Source organism: Dermacentor albipictus, chromosome 2, assembly GCF_038994185.2.
Source record: "Dermacentor albipictus isolate Rhodes 1998 colony chromosome 2, USDA_Dalb.pri_finalv2, whole genome shotgun sequence".
In the NCBI taxonomy this organism is placed as follows: Eukaryota; Metazoa; Arthropoda; class Arachnida; order Ixodida; family Ixodidae; genus Dermacentor; species Dermacentor albipictus.
In genome coordinates, this window is record NC_091822.1 from 100,919,869 (window position 1) to 100,933,388 (window position 13,520).

At 46.7% G+C, this 13,520-nt stretch overlaps 1 protein-coding gene and 1 long non-coding RNA gene across 2 annotated transcripts in view; one reads left to right on the forward strand and one right to left on the reverse strand.

Moving 5' to 3' along the window:
• Positions 1-13,520, forward strand: part of LOC135915948 (uncharacterized) — a 65,546-nt gene that overhangs the window by 31,121 nt on the left and 20,905 nt on the right. The gene's annotated exons all lie outside the window — the stretch shown is intronic.
• On the reverse strand, positions 3,676-11,220 carry LOC135915916 (uncharacterized). The gene is made up of 2 exons (XR_010568783.1): positions 11,084-11,220; positions 3,676-4,020 (listed from the first exon to the last, which is right to left on the reverse strand). It is a non-coding gene; the product is annotated as an uncharacterized lncRNA (long non-coding RNA).

Sequence of the window (13,520 nt, forward strand, 5' to 3'; positions counted from 1 at the left end):
AACCTTTCTGTTTGCCGATTAGAAAGTAAACAAGCGGATGCCCAACCGGCTAATATTATTGGCTGAAAGGTAACAGCGAAAGTGACACTGCATAAGATATGCAGTGTTTTTTTAAACCTCCATCAAATCACAGAAAATGTACAGTTACCGTTTTTGTCGCCGAATCGACTCAGCCCCAACGAGCTTCACGCGCACGCACTCTCTCCCACGTGGCCACTCGCACACCGCGACAGGCTTCTTAAATCTGGGCTCAGGGGGCGCAACAGACCCTGCTGCGCCGCGACGCCATCGTCGCTACGGTGTCGACTATGGCAGCCTTGATGTTATAGGGTAGCGCGCGAGGCTTCATTGGCCAGCTGCCCGCTCCCAATGTTCACGCATGACGCAACAGCTTCAATTAAGAGGACGGATCACCCTCGCCTTCAGTGGCGCGGGCTAACTTTCCGAGAGCCATATCTTATCACACCTAAACAAACACCCAAACATTCTCTCGGTAGTGCATTGCACGCGCAATGAGGAGGATGTGGGTTCAGCTGCTACAGCGGCAAGTTGCCCTTTACGTCCACTTTAATTTCCCTCTTCTCCTTGTTATTTCCGCATTTCAACAAATAAAGCTTTTCCCTTGCCCTCTGTCTTCCTTGGCTTCTTTGTTGGCTTCATATGGCAGGCCATTACATCGGATCACTTTCTAGTTTCACGACCATCAATCTCTCCCCCGACAAGGAGCAGCGCTTCGCGGCAAATCCGCGCATAATGCAATCACAACGCAAAGCGTGTAAACAAGAAAAAGAAATGAGCCGAACGAAAAGGAAAACAGAAATGCGCGGAAAAAATTAACTTATGCTCGACCGCGACATCTAATAATTTCCGGCATAGGCATTCGCGTAGGTGTACGAATGCTTTGCAGCGCAACCTTAACTTCCCCGCAAAAAAAAACGGCTTTTCTTTTTTTAGATGGCGGAAATTCGTTGGAAGCGATGGTTGCCTAAGGAAAAATATAAAAAGTAAAAAAAAGGAAGCAATACCACCCCGTAGCATTGAGAAACATGAGAAAAAGTAGAGAGAAATAGACATTATAATGCGTTGGTAATAATTAAGACAGTACAGTTAGCGAAAGTTCAAGTGACAGCAAGTATGCGACATTTCATTTTCATACCCTAATGACTCAGCGTCTGTCAAAAACAATTAGGACAGCTGCTTCAAAAGTGACAATCCAACGGTTCTCGCGGATGTGCAAAATCACCTCAATGAATACACGTTGAAAATGTGCTTCAGTTTCACTATTTATTACGAATAAAACACACTTCTCCTCTATCTATGCCAGCCCTATTACTTGCTATCAATAATGCATTTCTGCTAGATTATCTCTTCGACCATGACCTATTTATTGATGAACATGCACTTTTGCTCATTTTCTGATGAAAAAAATGCAGGCTCATTTACTGCAGAGGGGTCGACGTTGTTATTTCTTAATTATCAAACAGTATGACAGGCCCCTTGAATACCGTTTCTTTAAGATAATTTGTCTAGATGGATAACCCAGAACTTATTATTCTATAATAATAAGATACACAATTGGACTGCCTGCACAATCGATCTGTAAATGAAGTGTCATTTCTTTCGTTGCTATTTGAGCATAAATTTACAGGATCTTTTACTTGTAAGAACAGGTGCACCCAGTTAGAGAATTGTCAAAATATTGAGCTAATCAACAGTGCTTTGACAATGCTAGTTTAATGTTACAACTATGGGCCTGTGTAGCCAGTGACAACCTAAGAATTACGAAAACGGTTCCGCCCACCAAACGCACTTCACCTGCCTATCAACTCCGTAAGGGAGCCAAGCCAGCTTGAGTCCACTTACAGCTAAATTATCTTGCTCTGTTATTGTAAATGACAATATGTTAACTAAAACATGTATGGTCGTGGTATCAATCTAAGATATCACCTTCGGCTGAAGCTTGACATGTGGACCACTCGTAAAATTTGCTATTACAATCAAGTTTCATTCTAAAACTCGGGACACAAAGATGAATAAGAGCTAATAAAACCGTGGTTAGGAACACGCGAATCGTTTGACGCCATACAAATAGGCGAAGCTAATTGGCCAAACCATCTATTTGTGTCTTTGTTTGCTCTTTTGTTTTGTTTATCTCAAGAATGATAGCATGTGCGATACGTTATATTGTACTCAAGCATTATACCACCGCTGCAATGGTGTCTATGGTTGAATAACATTTCTTGTGATGTTGTGATGTGTGATTGCAAATTGCTTTTTAGTTAGATAGGGTAAATAGAACATTTTGTATTCGTAGGTTGTCCACATCTAAGCTGCCGTACTCCAGTATTTCGGCTGCTGGAGAACCCCAATCGCGTCGTTGCCTTCGTTTGAATAAGCAACCCTCACATGCCTAGACTCGACCAGAAAAAAAAAGGCAACGCACTGATCCAATGCAATTCAAGACTTTAACCCTTTACTGCACCTTGTTGCATTGTTGCCTTGTTGCACCTTGTTGCACAAACGCACGAAGTTTGTGCGAGTTATCGAGGTAGCCGCGGTAGCGGCTGACAGAAGCATGGCGTCGTTGTCTGTAGCTTGCAGCTACAGACGCGAGCATGAATTCGATGTATTACTCCTGTTGAGGAAGTAATAGCGATGAAATATATGTGCACAAAGCACTACGACGCATATTGATGTAAACTTAACGCTCCTTACACTGTAAAAACGTTTACACCCTCAAGGGTATTTTCTTGTCACACCAGTAGCACCCCTCCTGTTAGGGCCTTGCAAAAATTTATAGAAGCCGACAACGGCGCTCTAACTAGACGTGCAATGCAAAAGACGCATTTGAAAACTGGGCAATCATTCTGACAGCCTTGGGCGCACAGAAATATCCGACAACAGAATTTCACAGGTAGAGATACGAAACTCTTCTGTCAGGTATTTGTGCGGGCCCACGGCTATCAGAATGATTGCATAGTTTTCAACTATGGTTTTTGTCATCGCACGGCTAGGTCGAGCTCCGTTGTCGTCCCCTATAAACTTTTGTAAGGCACTAACCGTAAGGGTTTCAGCTCGCCTACACGACAAGACAGTAGCCAGCAGCAAGTTGTCTGTGTGACTACATTCCCGCAGACACAACTTGTATGAACAAACATATCCGCACATGCTTCCGGGAAGGGAAACGACATGCACAAAACCCATGGAAAGAGGCAGCGAAAGATTCACTTTTTCAACTGGGCCCGTATTCACAAAGATCGCTTACGCTGGAATAGTTCGTAAGCGCCAAATTATGACTAATTCTGCTGCTATCAGCGAAAAGCGGCCGTGCAACAACAGGAGAAATTACGAAACAAAACAAAACCTCTGCAGAATCGACTCGGGAAGCGCAGTTACGTATATCGGCGTAATGACCTGTTTGCAATCAACTTCCCTTGTAAAAAACAGCTGCAGTGGGGTTTTCTATCCACCTTATTGTTGAGTATAGTAGCCTTTCAGGAAACAGCGATTTAAATATTTAGTCATTGTTTACACATTAAGTAACGAGTAGAGGCCCACGGGCAATATTTAAGGCAAACGTGCTTTCATTTCGTTAATATTGATAAGTGTATATTCAAACTGTGGTTTTATTAGTTCTTAGATCTGTATTTCAAGAATTGACCACCCTGCTGCGCAGCCACTTCATACTACTTTATTTCCATGTTTTGCTTTTGAGCTCCAGGGATCTTGGCATCAGGAATGTGCGTAGGCGGTGCAGCAATGAATGAAGTGCTGCGAGTAAGAATCGAACTCCTAATTTGTTTGCTTGTTTTCTTTTACGTGAGCGATCAAGCGAAAAAATGAAAACATTCATAGAGCACTCTCCTATAAATTTATATCACCACGAAAGTGCGTGAGTTGCTTGTAGTCGAACAATCCGCCTTTTTCATGGCGCGACTTGGAATGTGTCCTGTCCTTGCGGCTTAGTCTCGAGATGTTTTGGAAAAGTCACGCACGTGGCCTGATTTCTGAGGCAAGCCCCTGAAAAAGAAAAAGTGCATGAACGCGAATTTTTGCAAAACTCATGGCGTATACCGCGTCGCAACTCGACCGGTAACTGTATACGTCGGTGCCGTGCCGAAAACGTGCGCAGCGTAAGACTGCAACTCCGCGTTGAAAACGGAGAACCGCGAGGCCTTCGTCCGGACTTCACCGTGAACCATATTGCAGCCGCCTTTCACTGGTGGCTAGAAAATTTATCGAAAAATCACTGGTCTACACTGAGGCGGCACTTCAAAAACATATCGCGACCAGCGACTTCTTCTTGCAGCTACGGCCCTCTCTTGCACTTGTGGTGACAGCGCGTGCCTGACTTCGCCTGCAGGCGGGGTAACACTGGGTCGATACGAGAACGACAAGACGCAGACGCCAACGATTCGCCGTCTATTCAGTGCTGTGTGTCGCTTGAGACCAGTTTACCAGACCAGGCAGATGACGACACGAGTCGTGGTTGTGCGACGGGCTTTCGTGTCCACGGCGCCGACAAAATAAGCCCGCCGGCTATCGGTTGACCATTCACCGAGCGATTGGCCGATGAACTGACGACTCGATAACCGCAGTGCCTTCACTTGCACACGCCGTTATTCGCGCTAGAAATGAGTCGAACTATCCTTTCGAAGTTGCACGGCAGAAACTTCAGCGTTAAGTCTACGGGAGCCGTCGAGTTTGTGCATCCGATGCCAGTGGGTATGGACTGAAAACTAAGCAGTTAAGAAGAAACTGCTCTTATAGTTCGGTTCTGGCTTAAGCGATTTGAATTCCGCCACTCTTCACTTCGCATAATGCGCACGCTATAAGCGGGAAGCGTCGGCGCCGCATTTTAATATTTGTATACATCAGCGTTGCCAGAGGCCGCCAGTTGGATTCGCTGCGTAGATGGGTGTTTCTGTCCGTGGTGTTATGCGGACACATTTTCTTTTTTTGCGCCAGAGGTTCACTGTTTACCTCTACGTCAAAGGAGAAATTAGAGACGCTGCATTCGGTACAGCAGCATAAGCGACCCCTTCGCTGAGTTACGAACGGTGTCAGCGATGGCATCCTCGCTTTAGCGAGACTAGTACGCGGCCTATACATGTGCGCTTATGGGACCGTAGTCACCGCTATTACCACTTTACGAAACACGCGAACTGAAAGCATGATAAAGCTAAAGAAGAGCGAGAATCAGTAAAAACAGTGCGTATTATTTATGAATTGTGCACGTTGCCGTTGTTTAAGGGGCTCGGCCCGCCTCTCATCGTCCCACGGCAAAACGACGGGGCTCATTGGCGCAGAAATGTATGTTTTGCTACGTTTGGCATTTCCATGCACCGGTTCCACAATATTTGAAGATAAACGATCTGCGGGGGTAGAAGTCGATGTAACTAATGGCATTGCTTTGGTAAATCTGACGTGGGAGGCGACGCTCAAAGGCTTTTTGAATATGCGGAATGTCTAAAGAGTAGGCAAAAAGTGAGCTTCAAGCGCCAGAAATCCGCGACGACAAATTCCAAGGCCGCCGCGTGAGCAGACGGAACTCAACGCGCCATTATCGGCCGCAACAGCCACTCAGGCCTTCTCACACAGTGGTCGCTGATTGGCACATGGCGTCCAGGAACGACATGCAGCCTTGGAGGAGCTGTTATTAATTAATCGCAATCCATAGAACGCGCAATCTACGCACGATCCACATGGGTGCACGTACACAAATCAGCAGGCAATAACGCCAGCACCCTTCCAAAACGCTTGCAGCTGTGCGTAGCAGAGGGCACCACAGGACAATGAAAAAAAAAAGAAGCAGATTCATGTTACCATTGCGCATCGCAAACACTGTTGTTTTGTCCGAATATTTTCCAAGCAAATTCTTGCAATTCTACTATTTATAGCGAGAGCAACTGCATGGCGTTCGAGACGCACTCAATATATCGGCATCGCCGCCACCGTTACGATAACGTACAACAGCCGTGGCCTAGTTGCTCAGCGCCCGCCTCGGCAGCCAGACCTTGGGGGTTCGATTCCCACCGCCGCCGGGCACACACTGGTACTCAAGTGGGCACAAGTGCACCCCGGCCTGCCGTTCGGCGTTTTTCACGGGTGATACGCTTAGAAAAGGAGCCTGCGCCCTAAATTCCCGTCAAAACCCTTCGTGAGCACAAAACACTCGCGTGCGCTGGGTTAGAGGGTCTGTTGGTACATGGAGTGCGTTTGGCTGCAAAGCCAACGAATTGAAGTGTGCGCAGCGCTACAGTACGCCTATCGCGCCGGTGGCGGAGGCATTGCAGCGTTCTGCACTTTGCTGCTGGCATGAGCGTTGTACGCTAGCACACCATAAGCGCAGCGTTCCTGCTGCGCTGCTGTGTATCGACTGCTGTGTAAGTGCATTGGGAAACAATTGTCAACCTAATGTCTCACTAGGCATTCATTAACCCGACGGTTTCCCACTAGTTCACAAAAGCCCTGCGACGCGTGCTACGCGACTGGCGACGCTCTTCGTTCTGCGGTGCAGTAGTTGCCTCGCGTACAGCGTCGCGCTAACGTGTCGCACCCGTGTGGAGTTGGAACACCGCCTTACACCAAGCGCGTCGACAAAACCTGCTATATCGCTGTCACTGATTCGTCATTTTGTTGAAACGGACAAATTTTTCACGTTTTTATTAATCACCTGGTGGTTCTTATTCCCTCCATCTATCGCTGGTGGCGGCCACTCGTCGGGACGAATGATGACTCCAGAAATAACTTACCTATGAAAAAAATGAAAAAGAACTACGACTACACTGTTTGCGAGAACAAATACGCACAAATGCTGCTGCTGATCTGCTGCTGCTGTTTCTGTGGCTGGTCAATAGTGAAGAGCACTAACAGACGAAAAGCTTTGTGAAATCGGCCCCTAGAGTCGCTTTCTTAGCAAGAGCACTCGTTGGTTCTTCTGCTCTGACCGTCACCCTATGAGCGCAGGTCGTTTACGCTGCGCACCTGCACTCAGCGTTCTCAACGAAAATTGCTTTCCTGCGTTCACCAGTGTCGCAGAGCTCCTTGCACAGCTTTTTACTTCCCACGCGAATGACGACATATATCGGTTTAACGACCGGGAGTAATAGATGGAGGAGAACTCGGCGGATAAAAGCTCATTGTTGACGGCGTACGCATGAGTGTACCATAAGAGGAAAACTCTCAAATTATACAGCGCCAAGTGGTTCATTTCACGGAAACTGGACAGCAGGAAACGGGACAGACGCTGCCATATTTTGTTCTCTTTGCGCGCTACGCTCTCTTCAACTGCACACCCGCCGAGGTGACTGAGCGCATATGGATTCGGTCTGCGAAACCCGAATTCGCATGTTCGGTTGCCAGTGGGGGCGGCCGCGTTCTAACGCAGTCTGAATTGGAAAAAATGGTCGTGTAGCGTACGTTTGGGGCCCAGTGAGGATCCGATGGCGGGTCAAAATTAATTTGAAGCTTCCCGTTTAACGGTCTTTCATAGCCGTGTGTTAATTTGTAACGAGAAATTACACCTGCGTTCCGGCTGGTCTTGTTACAGACCAATAAGGCGGCAATCACATACATGGGCGAGTCTTACAGGTCGCGTGACAATGTTGGCCATAAACTGAGCGTCACGTATGGTGCGCTTTGGGCGAAAGGCCACCGCGCGTGGAATGTATGGAAATGAAAAGAAAAGAACGCGACCTACCTACCTACCAAACAAACAAACAGACAAACAAACAAATAAATAATTGTAATTGTGAATATTCCCTTAAACCTGTAATGGTGTCAAATTTTCCATCATTGCATGGCTGCCGAAATGTTCTCTTTGTGCAATCGGATATTACTTTATATTATTGCACAATTATCTTGTGAGCGTATTCACCCTATTTATTCCAAAAATTTCCCACTGGGTGCTGCCATAATGCCCAAACAGGTCATACGGCGATTTCCCGTAAACCTACTTCGAAGCCCGCTAAACACCTCGTGTGCTCAGTCGGGGCAGCCGGTGTGCGGTATGGCTCGCGCTGTACGGTAACGCTCCGCTAAATCTGTCTTCTAGATGACCAACAAGCCCAACGAGCCGCCCTACTATGAGAGACGTCCTAGTAGAGGGCTCCGGATTATATTGAACACCTCGAGTATCATAACCTGCACATAAATTTGGGAATACGAGTGCATTTGAGCCTCATCGAAATGAGGCCACCACACCAGCTAAGCGAACCCGTGACCTCGTGTTCAAACGCAGAATGCCATAGCCAGTGGGCTACCACAGCGCGGGTGCACTGAGAAAGGGTAAATGAATGTAAGAGTAACTGACAAAAGCACATCACTTTCACCGCCACGTTTCGCAATAATTCCACGTATGGCTTGACTTGCTCCAACTTTACCGCGGGGTCTGGCAAAGCGAAGATGTCGCCGGGCTGAGAAAAGCAGTTCATTTGGCCAGAGGCAATGCGAATAACGTGGGCAGGTCAACGGGGGAGGCGACAGTATCGCACTCGATCATCACGCCTGTCGGTTCCTGTCCTTCCCATGTCTTTCTCCAGTCGGCTGAGTGTCGCTGCCGCTTCCGGTTGATACACTTGTCGTAACCCAGCATGCGTTGCTGTGACATCAGTGTGTTTCGTAATGCTGCGGACGTGCTCTCTTTCTTGTTGCTTTGTGGCATGGCTGGAGCTTTAGTCTCTGAGAGTTTCCCGGGTGAACGAAGGCGGTGGAAATAGCGTACCAGAGCAATGGGTTCTTCTACCTCGAAGACTAATACTCCCAGGTAGATGGAACGCTTGTTGCAACGTCTCCGGGATCTGTTTTCTGGTTGGTTGTCTTGTAGTCATAATGGAGTGGGAGAAAGTGACTTGCGTTTCTGTTTCATTTGTTAGTGGCGTAACATTTGTAAATGTTATGAACTCGCTCTCTCAGACCAGTACCGAACGGAACATGAAGTGAGACACCTACTTGCTCATTAGCAGAAGTGTTATGTTTTGTGTCTTCTAGAATAAGAACATACTGCGGTGACATTGAAAGCCTAATGTTTAAAGGCCTGCCTTCAGCCGCTAGCATGGGCATAATGCACGTTATAATGTTAACTAGATACGTCGTCACCGCAAATCGGTGCTTTATATATAAGGATGCTTTCGACGCTCAATGTGCCGCTGTGTTGCGGTCGGCGATGAAAACTTCCTCACACGAGAAGTCAAGGCTGTCATTAGGCGTATGCATATGCGAGAAAATACACTTAGCAGAAGTCTTAAACTCTAAGAATTAAACTCAAGTTATTTCACAGCTACACGGTTAAATGCCTCTGGCGTTTCGTTGAATTTCTCGTCTACAACGAGAGTTCTGCATCAATTGGCTGCGGAAATACCAACCTCGAAAGCCGCCTAGCGTGCGTCTCATTTGAGCACGAGGGACCCGTGTGCTGTCGTCAATAATTCCCCTGCAAACTTTCCTATATGCGATGTTAGGCACACATCTGGTCGACAATGTCTCCAATTACGCATCGCGGCTCATGGTTGACTGACCCAGCAATTATTCCGACTCTATTGCGCTGAGAGAGAGAAAAGGAGAAATTATAAGCTAAAGGCAGGGAGATTACCCAGGCTGAACCCGGCTGGCTATCCTTCACTGGGGAAGGGGGAAAGGAGAGTGAAGAATGTACTCTTAGTAAAAACATAGCAGTCTGCCTGCGTAAATTCGCTTAAATGAAAATTTTCACAGGGACAATGAAATAGAAAGACAGGTGACAAAAGAATACGATCAGCGCTGGGTTTAATTTGCCCTGATATGGCACTTGACAAACGTGAGAGCAAACTGGGCTCGCATTTGCGAATACTCCACGCGCCCTTATTTTTCGTTGGGGCAGCTGTCAGCCAATCGGGATCTTAAACGTACCATCAGCCAAGGCAGTCGGCCGATGGCAAACAGAACTTACGAATGAAAATGTTTGTGATTCCGCCTCAGATGTGGTAGCTATTGGAATCAATCAATTCTGGGAATTACCATACCACAACTGCGCAGTGTTATATAACTTTTAAGGGACGCTTAAATGTCGGCTCCCGGTTAATAGTCACCACCTGGAGTGTATTCACGTGTTCGGGAAACACGGTACCCGAGCATTTTCCGCATTTCGCTTACATCGGAATGGGGCCGCCACGTATTTTACCATTGTCTAATCTCTTCTTCATTACTGATTATTTATTTTGGGTACTAAAATGCATACAAACCTAAACTCCCCCTTTGTTCTCCATAAGAAAGCAAGAGGAGCAACTGTCAATGTGCCATGTACTTAACGTACGCGAGAATCTTAACACATATAACTGATCGACCCTTCGACACGCAATAGAGGCTCATTGTTTGGTCGGCAGCACAGCGAACCTTAGCTTCTGCTCAGTTGCTCGGCTTGATGCGTTTTGTGAACACCGATGTGCTTCTCACAGGAATCCTGGGATTAAAGCTGACCATACACCACAGAATTTCGAGCATATGATTATATCTTTCATGAATCAAAAGAAATTCAAAACATAATACGTGAGTTCCTGAGTAAAGCGCTGTACAAAAGAAAAGAATGTGTTGAGTTATTAGCTGCATTATAAGCCATAGCTGTGGACCTATGGTGCTCCTAATGTGGCTAGTTATTTTGCCTACTCTCCATGCTGCTTTTCGTTTCGTTTTACGGCAGCAGTTCAAAATTGATGATTTTTTTTATTGTGGTACAGCACATAAAATAATTGGTGTTCTCTTTGGCCATGATTCTAATGCTGCGGAAAAAGAAAGTTCGCTAGCGTCTCTCGGTAAGACCCCCGAGCTAAACAAGACAGACAGACCAGATACAATGATATCACAAAGATGTCGTTGTATCAAGCAAGAAGAACATTCCCACCACCACACGAATACCTTAACAGGGCACAAGCAGTGGCCATACGTCAACTACAAACAAATTCCTTACCGAACCTCTTTCACCTAGAACGGATATTCCCTGAAGCGCACAAAGAAGACACATGTATGATTTGAAACAAGACACAGCTACGCTCAAACATATGTTATGAGAATGTAATGCCCAACGCAAAAACGAGTCAAACTCCGGTACCCTATGATTGAGGTGGGCCACCGCTCCACACAGCTCCGCCCTCGGCGGCCAACTCTGGACCGTCCAGCAGGCTCACGATGCAGCACTCAGACGAGATCTCGATGTCCCCTTGGGGGGGGGGGGGGGACGTGAGTTTGGATCACCAAATACCTGCGGGGCGATTCAATAAAGTTGTTACCGACCAACCTCACTTGCATTGTTTGTTCCCTGCAGGAGGGTAGGCCTCGTCAGGCTAGAGCCTTAAAGTTAGCCTACGACGATGCGAGAATGTATGGTTGAATACTGACGCATGTACAAGTGAACGTCTCAATACTCCACGCAAAAGAAAACTTCAAATTTCATTCGGGGCCTTGTCCTATGCACAACGCCTTAGTCTCTGAGACACCTACTTAAGCGACTATAGCAGACAGTAAATCGGGTAATGCAATAGTATAAGTAGCCGGCCCACGCAATAAAGCGGATGAAGTCTTGATGTTGTTGTTTCATCCATTCAACAGTTATTCATTTTTTTTTCAACAGCCCTCATTAACTGCACCATGTTTTCTGTAATGCACTTTCTACCTGGAGCAAATGAACTCGACAGCCATGCATCAAGATCACTGAATCTCCTCACGCATCTAACCAAAAAGATCGTCATGCTGTAATTTGTGATGCCATTTGCAAAGTAAAACTGCCCTAGAAGCACTGGGCAATAATACAGTAGACACCCAAATTCTGCACCGGCCGCTGCCTTTTCAAATCAAGAAAATGTCGTCAATATACCTTCTAAGGTACTGCAGTAAAGCAGAGATCTCAATACGCCGAGGGTTTCGGAATACTACAGCTGCTCAAAGCTTTTTGGCCACATGCATCGCTTATCGATAGTGAACACCCTGGGACAATAAATACAAAAGAAAAACGTACCGCTCTTTGGACGTTCCTTACACCCGCTTCTGCAGAACTTCAATATAATTGAAGCAAGAAAAGCATCCAAAAACAGGCTAACACCGCAGAGGGAGGAAGGCGCATTAACGTTGGTCGAGAGCCGAATCACCGAATGCTGCCCACCAAGAGCATGAAACGCCTGCCACTGTTTTCTTCTGCTTTTCCTGATCAATCACGACGCGAACTTGGCTCTCTGCACGAGAAGTTGTGTCCAAGGAATGTACTGCAGGAGGCACCTGTAGGCAATCAGTGCGATGTTCTTCGTAAAAGCATGTGGGCCCAGTAAGACAGAAAAAAAAGTCCGGAAGAATACTAAGACTTTCCCGACCTAGGACCCATCAGAAACAGTGTGCACATAGTGTGTACGGTATGAAAAAAATAATAACGCCTTTTTGGTTGTGTAGGCTCTAGAAATTGGGCTGCGGCATTCAGGCAGAGACGCGTCCGCGAGATAGTGGTGGAGGGTCTTTGAGCTAACAGCAACCCCCGCGGCCTGGTGATAAACAGAGCACAGATGAACAGGTTCCGGGGCAGCATAAGCGCAAGCCAAGCACGGATGCCAGTGATGGGCAACTGTGTATCCACCGATGCAGACCATCGACGTTTGTCCACATCTTTGCCACTCTTGGGATATATGGCTGTCTGCTGGCACTGTTGAAACGGCGACAGGGTGGCCGATGGTATTCGGATTGCGGTATAATCCCTTGCAATCTTGCGGAATCGACGAACGTACCCCCGAAGCGCGAATGGAAAACACAAAGCAAACACGTTATCGACAGGACTGAGAAAGCATAAAAAAAGAAAGATAGAGCGAAAACTGCGCAGTGATGGGACGCACAAAAATAATTGCATCGCAATCATCAGGGAAGGCTGTCATTCAACGTAACTTGTAAACAGCCGTTAACGAGGAGAAGTGGTATGATTGTGTGGTGTGTTGAGTGTTTTCAAGGTTCCCAGGAGGAAATATAGTTATTTCAATTTACCATAATGTTTTCCTCTCCTTTACAGCTGCTCACAGCAGTACGTGCCCTTGGCTAGATACATGGCGATTACTTTGAGCACTAAAGGTGGCTTAAGGTTGGGTAGTTGGGAAGGGTGAGTGGAAGGTGGCGTTGTGATCAGTTGCGACGGCAACAGAGATTCCGTATGAAGGCCGTGTTCTTACATGAAAGCACTAACTTCTGAGCCTGATTTCAAGCTTCATCGTTATAAGGCCACTTGTACGTAATCCACAAGTGAAAGGTTCTCTTTCTAGCAATAGAGCAAAATAAACGCGAAGCACATTAAGTTGGCGCGCTGTGAAAACAACCTCCGCTTTCCTGAACCTCGTAAATCAGACCAAAGGAAGAGAAATGGAAACATAGATCCCTGCATTTCTCAGAAAAAGAAATAAAGAAAACAGCAGTCCCAGTAGATGCTATTGTGGTGCTCACCACTCATTCGGTGACTGCCTCCTCGTCAGTAGCGAATTGCTGCATGAATTACATGCAAAGAGGCGATAGTCCTGTGCAAA